Genomic DNA, 15,268 nt, shown 5'->3' with positions numbered 1-15,268 from the left:
GATATGTACAAAATAGTAACATCAATCGAGGAAAATGAGAAAACTACATAAATAATTTATATAACTTTTTTATCTTGATAGATTGAAAATTAACGCCAATGAGTTAACTGATTAACTATCACATAAACAACTTCAAATAAAGATAGAACATTTAAATGTAATTAAAAAAAACTATGATTTGCACAAATTTAGAATGTGCTTGTTGTATTTCTTAAAGAAAACAATCTTGTCTTTATTTTTAAGTTATCGTGCCATGTTTTTACTAGTCCGGCCCACTTGGGAGTAGATTTTTCTCCATGTGGCCCCCGATCTAAAATGAGTTTAACACACCACTAATGTATAAGGCCCATATCTGCTGTACAGATTTACTTTAGACAAGAAAAGTGTGGGATACTTCTCTTCTTGCCTTATTTGCATTTGACTTCATTAAATGGATTTATATTATTATTTGGCGCCGCCGAACCGGAGCAGGAGGGGATAGAAAGAAAAAAAAAGGAAGACTGAGGGGAAATTGTGGAGACAAGAGGGGGATAAGACAGAGACAGAAACACAACAAAAATAATAACACTTTCAACCTCAATCTCAACGACAACAGAACACACTTTAAACAATGGGTGTGAAGGTAAAAAGAATATGGCTAAAAAAAAAGTAAGCGCACATTTATTGTTTTGTGCTGCAAAAAAGACTGAAAAAGTTGAGGAATGCTCATTAAACACTTATTTGGAACATCCAACTGGTGAACAGGCTAATTGGGAACGGGTGGGTGCCATGATTGGGTATAAAAGAATTGTTCTAAGAGCTATTACAAGGAATTTAGGGATTTCACCATCTACGGTCCGTAATATCATCTAAATGTCCAGAGAATCTAGAGAAATCACTGCCCGTAACATTGAATGCCCGTGACCTTGGATCCCACAGGGGTTACTGCATCAAAAAGCGACATCAATCTGTAAAGGATATCACCACATGGGCTCAAGAACACTTCAGATAACAACTGTCAGCAACTACTCTTCCCCTTGGGCAGTAGACTACGGTCCATCCAGACCCACACCTCCCGCCATCTAAACAGTTTTTTCCCCTCGGCCATCAGACACGTGAACAATAATAGGATCTGATAGCTCAGTTATAGCTCATGTTATTCTATTCTGTGTTATATGTCTTTTATGTTGCACGATTGCTCCAAGTAAAATTCCTAGTTTGTGAACCCGTTCTCAAACAATGGCAATAAAAACTTTTCTGATTCTGATTCTGGTTACAGTTTGTCGCTACATCTGTAAGTGCAAGTTAAAATTCAACTATGAAAAGCCAAACCCATTTATCAACAACACCCAAAAACGCTGCCATCTTCGCTGGACCCGAGCTCATCTAAGATCGACTGATCCATCCATCCATCCATCATCTTCCGCTTATCCGAGGTCAGGTCGCGGGGGCAACAGCCTAAGTAGGGAAACCCAGACTTCCCTCTCCCCAGCCACTTCGTCTAGCTCTTCCTGGGGGATCCCGAGGCGTTCCCAGGCCAGCCGGAAGACATAGTCTTCCCAACGTGTCCTGGGTCTTCCCCGTGGCCTCCTACCGGTTGGACGTGCCCTAAACACCTCCCTAGGGAGGCGTTCGGGTGGCATCCTGACCAGATGCCCGAACCACCTCATCTGGCTCCTCTCGATGTGAAGGAGCAGCGGCTTTACTTTGAGTCCCTCCCGGATGGCAGAGCTTCTCACCCTATCTCTAAGGGAGAGCCCCGCCACACGGCGGAGGAAACTCATTTCGGCCGCTTGTACCCGTGATCTTATCCTTTCGGTCATGACCCAAAGCTCATGACCATAGGTGAGGATGGGAACGTAGATCGACCAGTAAATTGAGAGCGTTGCCTTCCGGCTCAGCTCCTTCTTCACCACAACGGATCGGTACAACGTCCGCATTACTGAAGACGCCGCACCGATCCGCCTGTCGATCTCACGATCCACTCTTCCCTCACTCGTGAACAAGACTCCTAGGTACTTGAACTCCTCCACTTGGGGTAGGGTCTCCTCCCCAACCCGGAGATGGCACTCCACCCTTTTCCGGGCGAGAACCATGGACTCGGACTTGGAGGTGCTGATTCTCATTCCGGTCGCTTCACACTCGGCTGCGAACCGATCCAGCGAGAGCTGAAGATCCCGGTCAGATGAAGCCATCAGGACCACATCATCTGCAAAAAGCAGAGACCTAATCCTGCGGTTACCAAACCGGAACCCCTCAACGCCTTGACTGCGCCTAGAAATTCTGTCCATAAAAGTTATGAACAGAATCGGTGACAAAGGACAGCCTTGGCGGAGTCCAACACTCACTGGAAATGTGTTCGACTTACTGCCAGCAATGCGGACCAAGCTCTGGCACTGATCGTACAGGGAACGGACCGCCACAATAAGACAGTCCGATACCCCATACTCTCTGAGCACTCCCCACAGGACTTCCCGAGGGACACGGTCGAATGCCTTCTCCAAGTCCACAAAGCACATGTAGACTGGTTGGGCAAACTCCCATGCACCCTCAAGAACCCTGCCGAGAGTATAGAGCTGGTCCACAGTTCCACGACCAGGACGAAAACCACACTGTTCCTCCTGAATCCGAGGTTCGACTATCCGACGTAGCCTCCTCTCCAGTACACCTGAATAAACCTTACCGGGAAGGCTGAGGAGTGTGATCCCACGATAGTTGGAACACACCCTGCGGTCCCCTTTCTTAAAGAGAGGAACCACCACCCCGGTCTGCCAATCCAGAGGTACCGCCCCCGATGTCCACGCGATGCTGCAAAGTCTTGTCAACCAAGACAGCCCCACAGCATCCAGAGCCTTAAGGAACTCCGGGCGGATCTCGTCCACCCCTGGGGCCTTGCCACCGAGGAGCTTTTTAACTACCTCAGCGACCTCAGCCCCAGAAATAGGAGTCCACCACAGATTCCCCAGGCACTGCTTCCTCATAGGAAGACGTGTTGGTGGGATTGAGGAGGTCTTCGAAGTATTCCTTCCACCTATCCACAACATCCGCAGTCGAGGTCAGCAGAACACCATCCGCACCATACACGGTGTTGATAGTGCACTGCTTCCCCTTCCTGAGGCGGCGGACGGTGGTCCAGAATCGCTTCGAAGCCGTCCGGAAGTCGTTTTCCATGGCTTCCCCGAACTCTTCCCATGTCCGAGTTTTTGCCTCCGCGACCGCTGAAGCTGCACACCGCCTGGCCTGTCGGTACCTGTCCACTGCCTCCGGAGTCCTATGAGCCAAAAGGACCCGATAGGACTCCTTCTTCAGCTTGACGGCATCCCTCACCGCTGGTGTCCACCAAGGGGTTTTAGGATTGCCGCCCCGACAGGCACCAACAACCTTGCGGCCACAGCTCCGATCTGCCGCCTCGACAATAGAGGTGCGGAACATGGTCCACTCGGACTCAATGTCCAGCACCTCCCTCGTGACATGTTCAAAGTTCTTCCGGAGGTGGGAATTGAAACTTTGTCTGACAGGAGACTCTGCCAGACGTTCCCAGCAGACCCTCACAATGCGTTTGGGCCTCCCAGGTCTGTCCGGCATCCTCCCCCACCATCGCAGCCAACTCACCACCAGGTGGTGATCGGTAGAAAGCTCCGCCCCTCTCTTCACCCGAGTGTCCAAAACATGAGGCCGCAAATCCGATGACACAACTACAAAGTCGATCATGGAACTGCGGCCTAGGGTGTCCTGGTGCCAAGTGCACATATGGACACCCTTATGTTTGAACATGGTGTTTGTTATCGACAAACTGTGACGAGCACAAAAGTCCCCGGACAACATAGCTCCTAGGATCATTGGGACACGCAAACTCCTCTACCACGATAAGGTTGCAGCTCAGAGAGGACTGATGTGAAGTGGAAAAGTGTTCTGTGGTCTGACGAGTCCACATTTCAAATTGTTTTTGGAAACAGTGGACGTCATGTTCTCCGGAACAAAGAGTAATAAACCATCCGGATTGTTCGAGGTGCGAAGTTCAAAACCCAGCATCTGTGATGGTATGGGGGTGTATTAGTGCCCAAGGCATGGGTAACTCACACATCCGTGAAGGTACCATTAATGCTGAAAGGTACATACAGGTTTTGGAGCAACATATGTTGCCATCCAAGCCACGTTATCATGGAAGCCCCTGCTTATTTCAGCAAGACGATGCCAAGCCACGTGTTACAACAGTATGGCTCCATAGTAAAAGAGTGCAGGTACTAGACTGGCCTGCCTGTAGTCCAGACTTGTCTCCCATTGAAAATGTGCGGCGCAATATGAGGCGCAAAATACCATAACGTTTTGTTTTGTGTGACAAGTAGCAGTGTTAAACAAAATGAGATCCTCTTACACAAACACACTTCATGACAGTAATATGTGCAGTTTCAGTTCTCTGCCAAAGGCTTAGTGATAGACTTTTTAGAAGTTGCTTTTTTTTTACGCTTTTTCAAAATAAAGATTAAATTTCAAATTCTGCCCCTTAAAGCGGAAAAAAGTTATACTTATAAATAAATATGTTCATCAAAAATGATTATAATATAACCTTGTATGAACTCTTAACATGTACGTTACATTATTTTGTTGTCATGCACTTTCTTTAATGTACCATAACTATTGATACTAAGCTAACATTTAACAACCCAGCAAAGTAGCATCCACAACATTTTTCAAATAAGATTAGAACCTTTATTTAACCAGATAAGAAACCCATTGAGATCAAGATCTCTTTCACAAGGCCAAGAGGTCAACAGCACGTCACAGAGCAGTTTCAAAAAAGTAATACATTAAGACATACATTTTAAAATACATAAAAGAGAACTGTAAAAAAAATTAAGATTTTCACGTACCTGAGTCATGTGTTGTTGTCAATTTGTTGCAGTCCTTTATGTCAAGGACATAGAATCCTAATATTAACGTTTCCAGTCTTCCCATGTGGCTTTACCATGATTTGATTAACGTGGGCCCCGACTTAAACAAGTTGAAAAACTTATCCTGGTGTTACCATTTAGTGGTCAATTGTACAAAATATGTACTGTACAATGCAATCTACTAATAAAAGTTTCAATCAATCAATCAAACACAGGTGCTGAAAAACTTTTTCTTCAGGGGAGGTTCAGGCAGGCTGCATGCAGGCTACTTTATGCAGCTGCTGCCTCTCTGCATGTAACTTCATTTGTTCATTGTTTTAGTTTTTTTTTTTTTTTTTGTGCCGCAATGAAATTCAGATTCAGGGCTTTTATATCAAAACATCCCTAATGTTTTTTTATTTTTGATTACCAGCATCCTGAGATGAATGAGATTGACTTTATAGGAATTTGGAAGGGAAATTGGAAGTGGTTTTTTTTAGGAGGACGAGGATCATTAAAACCATCTATCTTAGGAACTAACTTACTATTATTAGTTAGATTTTTTTTTTTTTTTACATCTAATTGTTATTGGCATAGAGCGAAGGAAACAAACATATGGATCGGACCAGCGAATAGACTATTTATTAGTCTATTCTTATTCAGTTTATTGAATTACTACTTATTGTTCTAATCAGCCTGACCAAAGCCTAAGGTTTATGTGTTAAATAAATAATAATACTGGTGTTTAACATATGGTTTCAAGTTATTTGACACGATTGTAAACTGTAAGCAGTTTAGATATGATTTTTGAATATGAATAAAATCAAGAATAAGATTACTATTTTAGTGTTTGTATTCGTTAAGGTCCCAGGTCCCTCTGTCGTGGAAATGATGGGCTCTGAGGTCAAACAGGTTGAGAAAAACGGGCAAAAAGCCGACCAATTACATCATTTAGGGTCTATGTCACCACAATGCAAGGGTATATTTTGCATAGGCTAGGCCAGGGGTGTAAAACTCTTTTTTTTTTTTTTTGTCCTGTCCAGCTACTTTAAGCAAATTATATTGTTGCTGTAGATCAGGGGTGTCAAACGTACGCCAAGAGGGCCGTATCAGGATACTCGCACAGGTTTTATCCGACCCACGGGATGAATTTGCCAAGTATAAAAATGAGCCAAAAATTATTATTGAAAGAAACTGCTGTTCTAAATGTGTCCACTAGATGTCACAATAGCAATATTCGTTTCTATGTAGATCACAGGTTCCAAAGTGCCGCCCAAGGGCCATTTGCGGCCCGCAACTAATTGTTTACCGGCCCGCCACACATTCTGGAAATGCTATTGCAAAAATAAAAAAGAACAATTAAAAAAAGGGAAATGAGGTGAAATCTAACGAGAAAAAGTTGCAATGTTGACACAAAGCTGCCATGCAGGCTGTTTTTTTTTCTTTTGTTTTTCTTTATTTTACTTTTTTTGCCATTGCTCCAAAAAAATAAAAATAAAAAAAGACAAAAAAATCTATGTTATAATCAATTATTTTCAAGGCTCTGTCACGCTAAATTTCGTACCCCTACAAAAACCTTCCCCCCGGAAGACATTTGGCGTTAATGCTTGAAGGACCCCAATGAGGGTGGAAGGACCTTAAAGCAGCCCACACAGCTGCCTGTTTTATAAGCATTATAATTGGCTTGATTGTCATTGATGAAAAATAACGGTGAGGAAAAAATATTAGCATTCCAGCATGCTAACATTTCAATCTATTTTTGCTTCGCTAATTTTTGTAGCTGTAACCCTTAAGAGTCATACAACTTAGTATTGTTCCGCCCTCAGTGGGGTCCTTCAGGCATTGGAGGGGCTTCCGGGGGGAAGGTTTTTGTAGGGGGAAGAAATTTGGCGTGACAGCTACAATTACTTCAAGTATTTCACTTTAAAATGTTTTGTGTTGTAAATTTGGCATATATTGTGTGGTTGCCATATAAAACATCAATTATTTCTTTGACAAAAGAGCAAAAAAACAAAAAAAATAATAGTTTAAATGTAAAATCGATAGATTTTGATCCTGTCACTTATGTGTTGAAAGTAAAAGAAAAACCTAATAAAAATGTATCACTTTATGAGTGGGGCACCCTTTGGATCCCAAATATATTTATTGGTATTTTATTTAACTTTTCACTGTTATTACTCAAAAACTATAAAGTAATTAAAAATAAATGGCGCCCTGCATTATTGATATTTTAGGGCTTTAATTACAAAATACTGCATTTTTCAGTTTTAGTATAAAAAAAAAAAAGTAGTTTTTGACAGAAAAGCCATAAAACATTTTTTTGTATTACTTTATATCAACTTGAAGTTGATATAGAGATTTATTGTAAGCCTTAAATAAATAATAATAATAATAATAATAATAATAATAATAATAATAATAATTTGACTTATTTTATGGTCCCCGGGACCCTTAAAGGTAAAATACAATTTTTTTAAAAATCCATACATTTTGTTCTGGTTTGAAAATGACAAAATATCAAAATGGCCCCCGCACGCTTTAACTTTTCCATGTGCGGGACTCAGTGGAAAAAGTTTGGACACCCCTGATACATATGTACCAAATAAAACACATGGTGTTAGTACACCAGTCGAGGAAAATGATCAAACAACATAAATAACATACTGTAATTTGATTTTGATATTATTTTCTTTATCTTGATAGATTGAACATTAACACCAATGAGTTGACTGATGAACATTATCACATCATTTATTCAGAAAATATAAATAACGACAAATAAAGATATCACAAGATTTAAATGCAAAAAAATAAAAATCAACAACATTATGAATTGTACAATTTCAGAATGTCCTTGTTCTATTTTTAAACAAAGAAAACAATCTGAATTTGTCTTTATTTTTAAGTTATCGTGCCGTGATATTTAGCAGTCTTGCCCACTTGGGAGTACATTGGTCCAAAACGAGTTTGACACCCCTGACATATAATCTTCATGCAGCATTAAGGACATAAACAACAACAAGCAAGGCCACCTTTCATTTAAATATTAATGGCTTAAAATGTCAATCAACATAGAAAACAATTTGATGTAAGTAGGATACTTAAATAATTCCTGACAAAATGACAAACGGCCAAATATGAACAATCAACGTTATTAAGGTTCTGTTCCGAGGGGTCAAAGCTCAAGCGACATAATTGCTACTTGGCTCGCGGTGCCAACGTCATTATTATAAAGCCTTTAAGGAAAGACTTGAAGGTTTTCTGTAATTCTGCAGATAGACGCATACAATTTGTTTCAGGGATGGATGGCAGATTGGAGGTCTGTCCCTCTCTTGAGCGTTTGTTTATGTGTGCAATCCAATTATATTACTGGGGGTGGGATGCGGCGAGAGATGCTTAAAAGCAGGAGGGAAGACACTCTTGGAGAGTGCGACAGTCAGACTATATTAAATTGTCACGCTGACAGCCTCGACATGAGCTTCACAACATGCGCAATCTAGAGCGCCAACTATATCAACGATATTGCCACATATTGTTTATTATTCAGCTTGCAGTGAAGTAAAACCGCAACACACCAGAAGGAGAACTGCTTGTTTATTAATATTGTAATATTATCAGATCAGGGTTGTCCAAAGTAAGGCCCGCAGAGCCAAGTCCGGCCCACCGGTATCTTCAGTTTGGCCCGTGAGACGTCATGAGTTTAGTAAGGAAACCAGCCAAAAACATGACTACCGGATAACTGGTTGTCAGGAACTACACGAGTAGATCATGTCAAAGACCATACATGTTGCTTTAAAGTGGATACAGCATAGCATTTACCTATACGACCCAATCCAAACAACTTTCCCTAGTCATGGCTCACTGAACTTTAAAGGCCTACTAAAACCCACTACTACTGACCACGCAGTCTGATAGTTTATATATCAATGATGAAATATTAACATTGCAACACATGCCAATGCGGCCAATTTAGTTTACTAATTTACAATTTTAAATTTCCCGCTGAGTTTCTTGTTGAAAACGTCGCGAGTATGATGACGCGTGTTTGGGACGTCTCGGGTTGTAGCGGACATATTAGCCCAGCACCACACACAGCTAAAAGTAGTCAATTTCATCACATAATTACACAGTATTTTGGACATCTGTGTTGCTGAATCTTTTAACGTGTTCAATTAATAATGGAGACTATAAAGAAGAATGGATGTTGGTGGAAAGCGGTGGATTGCAGCTGCCTTTAGCACCGAGACACAGCCGGTGTTTCTTTGTTTGTTGTGAAGCTTTAACACAGAGCGGTCAAGCCAACATGTTTCTCTACGTCAACCAGCAAGTTTTTGGATGGGAAAATTGTGATATTAAGTCGGCTCTTACCGGAGACTTCGGTGGATTATGCGACCTCCTCCTGCAGCTCAAAAAGGCAGATGTGATCTTGGCTCCTCGGCTTCTCTCAGAGACACTTGCGTTCACCGCAGCCATCCGACTTTCAGGTATGACTTTACAATCTCACTAAAGCACTATTAAAACAATAAGCAGATAAGGGATCTTCCAGAAATATCCTAGTAAATGTGTCTAATAACATCTGAAACGGTCCCACTGCCGCCACCTGGAGCCGTCGCCTTTTCTTTTTTTTCTTTTTTTTGTGCTTCACTCTAACTTTCCTCATACACAAATCTTTCACCCTCGCTCAAATTAATGGGGAAAATGTCGCTTTCTCGGTCCGAATAGCTCTTGATTATAAACAATGTGAGGATGTGAGGAGCCCTACAACCTGTGACGTCACGCGCACATCGTTTGCTACTTCCGATAAAGGCAAGGCTTTTTTATAAGCGACCAAATGTTGCAAACGTTATCATCTATGTTCTCTACTAAATCCTTTCAGCAAAAATATGGCGATATCGCGAAATGATCAAGTATGACACATAGAATGGACCTGCTATCCCCGTTTCAATAAGAAAATCTCATTTCAGTAGGCCTTTAATGATTTTATTTAAAAAATCTCCAAGCACCAGAAAAATTCTAAATTACACCCATTAAAAATGCATGATGGGAAAAATGCAAAAACACTCTTTACAAACGTATACATGTTCGGCGCATTTTAGCTGCTTAATATTTCTGATTGATTACAAAACTTTAAGGAGGTCGTCAAGGAAGTAAACAAAGTAGGAGTTGAACTTTCACATACTCTTGATATTCAGTTATAATAATTATTATATTAATTATTGATCAAGTAGCAATTATATTTGTATAATATGTCCACATAAATATGAATAGGCTATATATGTACATTTATTTGTAAATATATATACATAAATGTTTGTAAATACATATATATTTTTAAATATATATATATACATATATATATATACATACATACACACACATATATATGCGTGTGTGTGTGTGTGTGTATATATATATATATATATATATATATATATATATATATATATATATATATACAGTGTGTGTATGTGTGTGTATGTATATATGTATATATATATATATATATATATATATATATATATATATAGTTACTTTACTAGCAGTCCAGGCGATACTACAAATTTGAGTATCGATCCAATACCGAGTACAGCAGTTACAGGGTCTGTAACATGAAGTGTTCGAGATCATTGAATGATTATTTTTGCTCATGACCGTAATTCGACAATATCAATTCCATCAAACAATTTTCTAAAGCTTGTCCTTCTCAGGGTGGCGGGGGTGTTGGAGCATATCCCAGCTCCAATTATTATGTAAATCATTTTCTTCTTCCTCTATTATAATGTCATTTTGCAAAAATCAAAAAACAAAAACTATGTTTTTGAGTTGTCTTTAAGTACACAATAAAAAAATTTAAAAATATTTCATGAAAATTGAAAATATAAATCTAAACATTGTAATATTGAGGATGTCATTGATGCTTGTGCAGCCCTTTGAGACACTTGTGATTAAGGGCTAGCTAAATAAACTTTGATCGGTTGATTGATAACATTGACAATATTTTGATACTAAACTTGGGACCATTGCTGTCAGTGTATGTATTGATTTGTTCACACTTTGTATGATATGTAACATTCTGATGTGGATGTTGTTGGTCGTGACTCCAGGATGCAGAGACGATGGCCAAACTGCAGGTAATATTTATTTTGTAACAAAAATAAAGATATAAGAATAAATATGATATACAGTATATGGATAACTTGCTTTGGAAACCTAAGTCAAGCAGACCTTTAAGTAGTCATCTTTATTTTAGCAAACACTTTTTTGGAATATATGATAATATAATATTCTCTTTTATTATTAGCAAATACATACGTTTAAATTATAAGCAATTGCATGCAGTACATGTATTGTCTTAATGTCAAAGTGGAAGATAAAGTACTTTAATAACGCACAATTATTTCCAGGCTTTCTCCGGCCATATAACATGATGTGGTGGGCCAGATTTGGCCCCCGGGCCTTGAGTTTGAGACCAGTACAGAAGAGTGTGGACCAGTGGTGTGCCGTCAGGGCCAGCAAGGCCTTCTGTTTTAATTGCTGATGCGTTTAATTGTTTTTTAAATGCGCCAGAAAATAACCCGTTTTGATCACTGTTGATGTGTTCCAATGCCCAGTAGAGCATAAATGGGTTCCTGTATAGTATTTCTCCAGTAATTGTCATGTGGTGACAACAATTATAGTATTTTGAGAGGTAATCATTGAATTCGGACTAGGTGGGAAACGCACGGCCCGCCACTCAGTAGAAGCATTTAAGTCCCATGTTAAAACTAATTTGTATACGCTAGCGTTTAAATCAACCCCCCTTTTAGACCAGTTGACCTGCCGCCTCTTTTCTGCTATGCCCCCCCTCTCCTGCATGGAGAGGTTGTTAGGTGACCACGGATGAAGCATTAGGTGACCACAGATGAAGCGCTAGCTGTTCAAAGTCAGGACCCGGGGTGGACCACTTATCTGGGCATCAGTTAAGGATGTGTCTGCGCTGCTGACCAGTCTCCACTCAAGATGACCCCCCCACTGGCCCCAATATGGACTGGACTCTCACACTATTAACTAGATCAGGGGTGTCAAACTCATTTTAAAAATCTACTCCCAAGTGGGCCGGACTGGTAAAATCACGGGGCGATAACTTAAAAATAAACACAACTTCAGATTGTTTTCTTTGTTTAAAAAATAGAACAAGCACATGCTGAAATTGTACAAATCATAATGTTGTTGTTTGTTTGTTTTTACAATTACCTATTGCGGTTAATAGTGTACATACTGTATTTGTCGTTATTCATATTTTCTGATTAAATGATGTGATAATGTTCATCAGTCGACTCATTGGTGTTAATTTTCAATCTATCAAGATAAAATAAGTGTATGAAAATTAAATTACAGTATGTTATGTATGTAGTTTGATCATTTTCCTCAACTGATTTCATGTGGTTTATTTATTTGTTTTACATATATAGCATCATGGGGAAGCACGGTGGAGGAAGGGTTAGTGCGTCTGCCTCACAATACGAAGGTCCTGAGAAGTCCTGAGTTCAATCCCAGGCTCGGGATCTTTCTGTGTGGAGTTTGCATGTTGTCCCCGTGACTGCGTGGGTTCCCTCCGGGTACTCCGGCTTCCTCCCACCTCCAAAGACATGCACCTGGGGATAGGTTGATTGGCAACACTAAATTGGCCCTAGTGTGTGAATGTGAGTGTAAATATTGTCTGTCTATCTGCGATTAGGTGGCGACTTGTCCAGGGTGTAACCCGCCTTCCGCCCGATTGTAGCTGAGATAGGCACCAGCGCCCCCCCCCCCCCCCCCCCCCCAACTCCGAAGGGAATAAGTGGTAGAAAATTATTTTTAGCATCATCTACAAAGATACAAAGAATTGCTATTGAGACATCCAGTGGACACATTTAGAACAGCAGTTTCTTTCATTCAGAAATTTCAGGGTCATTTTTATACTTAGCAAACTCATCCCGCTGGCCGGATAAAACCTGTTCCCGTGCTGGATCCTGCCCTCGGGTCGTACGTTTGACACCACTGAACTAGATCCACGCGACGTCCATTACTCTAAGGGTCCCCACATCTGCGGTCCCCTCCAAGGTTTCTCATTGTATCCCATCGGGTTGAGTTTTTTTTTTGTCCTGATGTGGGATCTATAGCTTGTGCAGCCCTTTGAGACACTGGTGATCAGGGGCTATACAAACACACTTTGAGTGATCGGCGTGGACACAAGTAAAGAAAATATCCCCCACTCTATTTTGGGAACAGTGGCAAAAAAGTCCAGCACCATGGACAGCACCATTGAACCCAACTGCCTGGTCACAAAACTGTTGGATTTGTCTTGACTACCCACACAAAAACTGCATTGGCTATAAGTAATGTTTCTCAATGTGCATATTTGCAGATAATGCAGAACTGCACTGACATTAGACCGAGTTACGTCTATGTGGAATAAACAAAAACATGCAGGCTGACCGTCTATGACAGTGTTTTTCAACCACTGTGCCGCGGCACACAGGTGTGCCGTGAGGTACAGTCTGGTCAGCCGTGGGAGATTATGTAATTTCACCTATTTGGGCTAAAAATATTTTTTTGCAAAGCAGTAATTATAGTCTGCAAATGATGTGTTGTTGTTGAGTGTCGGTGCAGAGTAACCGTATAATACACTTCCATATTAGTAGGTGGCAGCCGGTAGCTAATTGCTTTGTAGACATTGGAAACGGCGGGAGGCAGTGTGCAGGTAAAAGGTGTCCAATTGCTTGAATCAAAAAATAAACAAAAGGTGAGTGCCTCTAAGAAAAGGCATTGAAGCTTAGGGAAGGCTATGCAGAAAAAAACTTCAACTGAACTGGTTACAAAGTAAACAAAAACAGAATGCTGGATGACAGCAAAGACTTACTGTGGATGTACAATTTACATCCGAACATGACATGACAATCAACAATGTCCCCACAAAAAAGGATAAAAACAACTGAAATATTCTTGATTGCTAAAACAAAGTTGATGTGGGAAATATTGCTCAAAGGAAGACATGAAACTGCTACAGGAGAATACCAAAAAACGAGAAAAAGCCACCAAAATAGGAGCGCAAGACAAGAAGTAAAACACTTCACACTGGAAAACAGCAACAAGCTCCAAATAAGTCAGGGGGTGATGTGACCGGTGGTGACAGTACACCTACTTTGAGACAAGACCTATATTGATGCATGTTGGTTATGGTTTAATACAGGGGTCACCAACGCGGTGCCCGCGGGCACCAGGTAGCCCGTAAGGACCAGATGAGTCGCCCGCTGGCCTGTTCTAAAAATAGCTCAAATAGCAGCACTTGCCAGTGAGCTGCCTCTTTTTTTTTAAAATTGTATTTATTTACCAGCAAGCTGGTCTCGCTTTGCTCAACATTTTTAATTTTAAGAGAGACAAAACTCAAATAGAATTTCAAAATCCAAGAAAATATTTTAAAGACTTTGTCTTCACTTGTTTAAATAAATTCATTTATTTTTTCACTTTTCTTCTTATAACTTTCAGAAAGACAATTTTAGAGAAAAAAATACAACCTTAAAAATGATTTTAGAATTTTTAAACACATATACCTTTTTACCTTTTATATTCCTTCCTCTTCTTTCCTGACAATTTAAATCAATGTTCAAGTATTTTTTTGTTTTATTGTAACGAATAATACATTTTAATTTAATTCTTCATTTTAGCTTCTGTTTTTTTGATGAGGAATATTTGTGAAATATTTCTTCAAACTCATTATGATTAAAATTTAAAAAAAATATTCTGACAAATCTAGAAAATCTGTAGAATCAAATTTAAATCTTATTTCAAAGTCTTTTGAATTTCTTTTAAAATTTTTCTGGAAAATCTAGAAGATATATGGATTTGTCTTTGTTAGAAATATAGCTTGGTCCAATTTATTATATATTCTAACAAAGTGCAGATTATATTTTAACCTATTTAAAACATGTCATTAAAATTCCAAAATTAATCTTAATCAGGAAAAATTACTAATGATGTTCCATAAATTATTTTTTAAATTTTTCCCAAAATATTCGAATTAGCTAGTTTTTCTCTTAATTTTTTTTGGTTGAAAATTGAAGATAAACTATGTTTCAAAATTAAATTTTCATTTTTTTCCTGTTTTCTTCTCTTTTAAACTGTTCAATTAAGTGTTTTTTTTAATCATTTATTCTCTACAAAAAACTTTCCGTAAAAGGAAAAAAAAAAATTACGACGGAATCACAGACAGAAACACCCATTTTTTTATATATATAGATTTATTTATTAAAGGTAAATTGAGCAAATTGGCTATTTCTGGCAATTTATTTAAGTGTGTATCCAACTGGTAGCCCTTCGCATTAATCAGCACCCAAGAAGTAGCTCTTGGTTTCAAAAAGATTGGTGACCCCTCTTCAACAATTGCGACAACTACTTTT

At 39.6% G+C, this 15,268-nt stretch overlaps 1 protein-coding gene across 2 annotated transcripts in view; it reads right to left on the bottom strand.

Annotated features, from left to right (window-relative positions):
- cacna1ia (calcium voltage-gated channel subunit alpha1 Ia) overlaps window positions 1-15,268 on the bottom strand; it is a 520,467-nt gene that overhangs the window by 504,350 nt on the left and 849 nt on the right. The gene's annotated exons all lie outside the window — the stretch shown is intronic.

Source organism: Nerophis ophidion, linkage group LG23 (assembly GCF_033978795.1).
Source record: "Nerophis ophidion isolate RoL-2023_Sa linkage group LG23, RoL_Noph_v1.0, whole genome shotgun sequence".
Taxonomy (NCBI): domain Eukaryota; kingdom Metazoa; phylum Chordata; class Actinopteri; order Syngnathiformes; family Syngnathidae; genus Nerophis; species Nerophis ophidion.
Note: the sequence above shows the minus strand (reverse complement) of the source record. Positions and strands in the feature narration are given on the sequence as shown.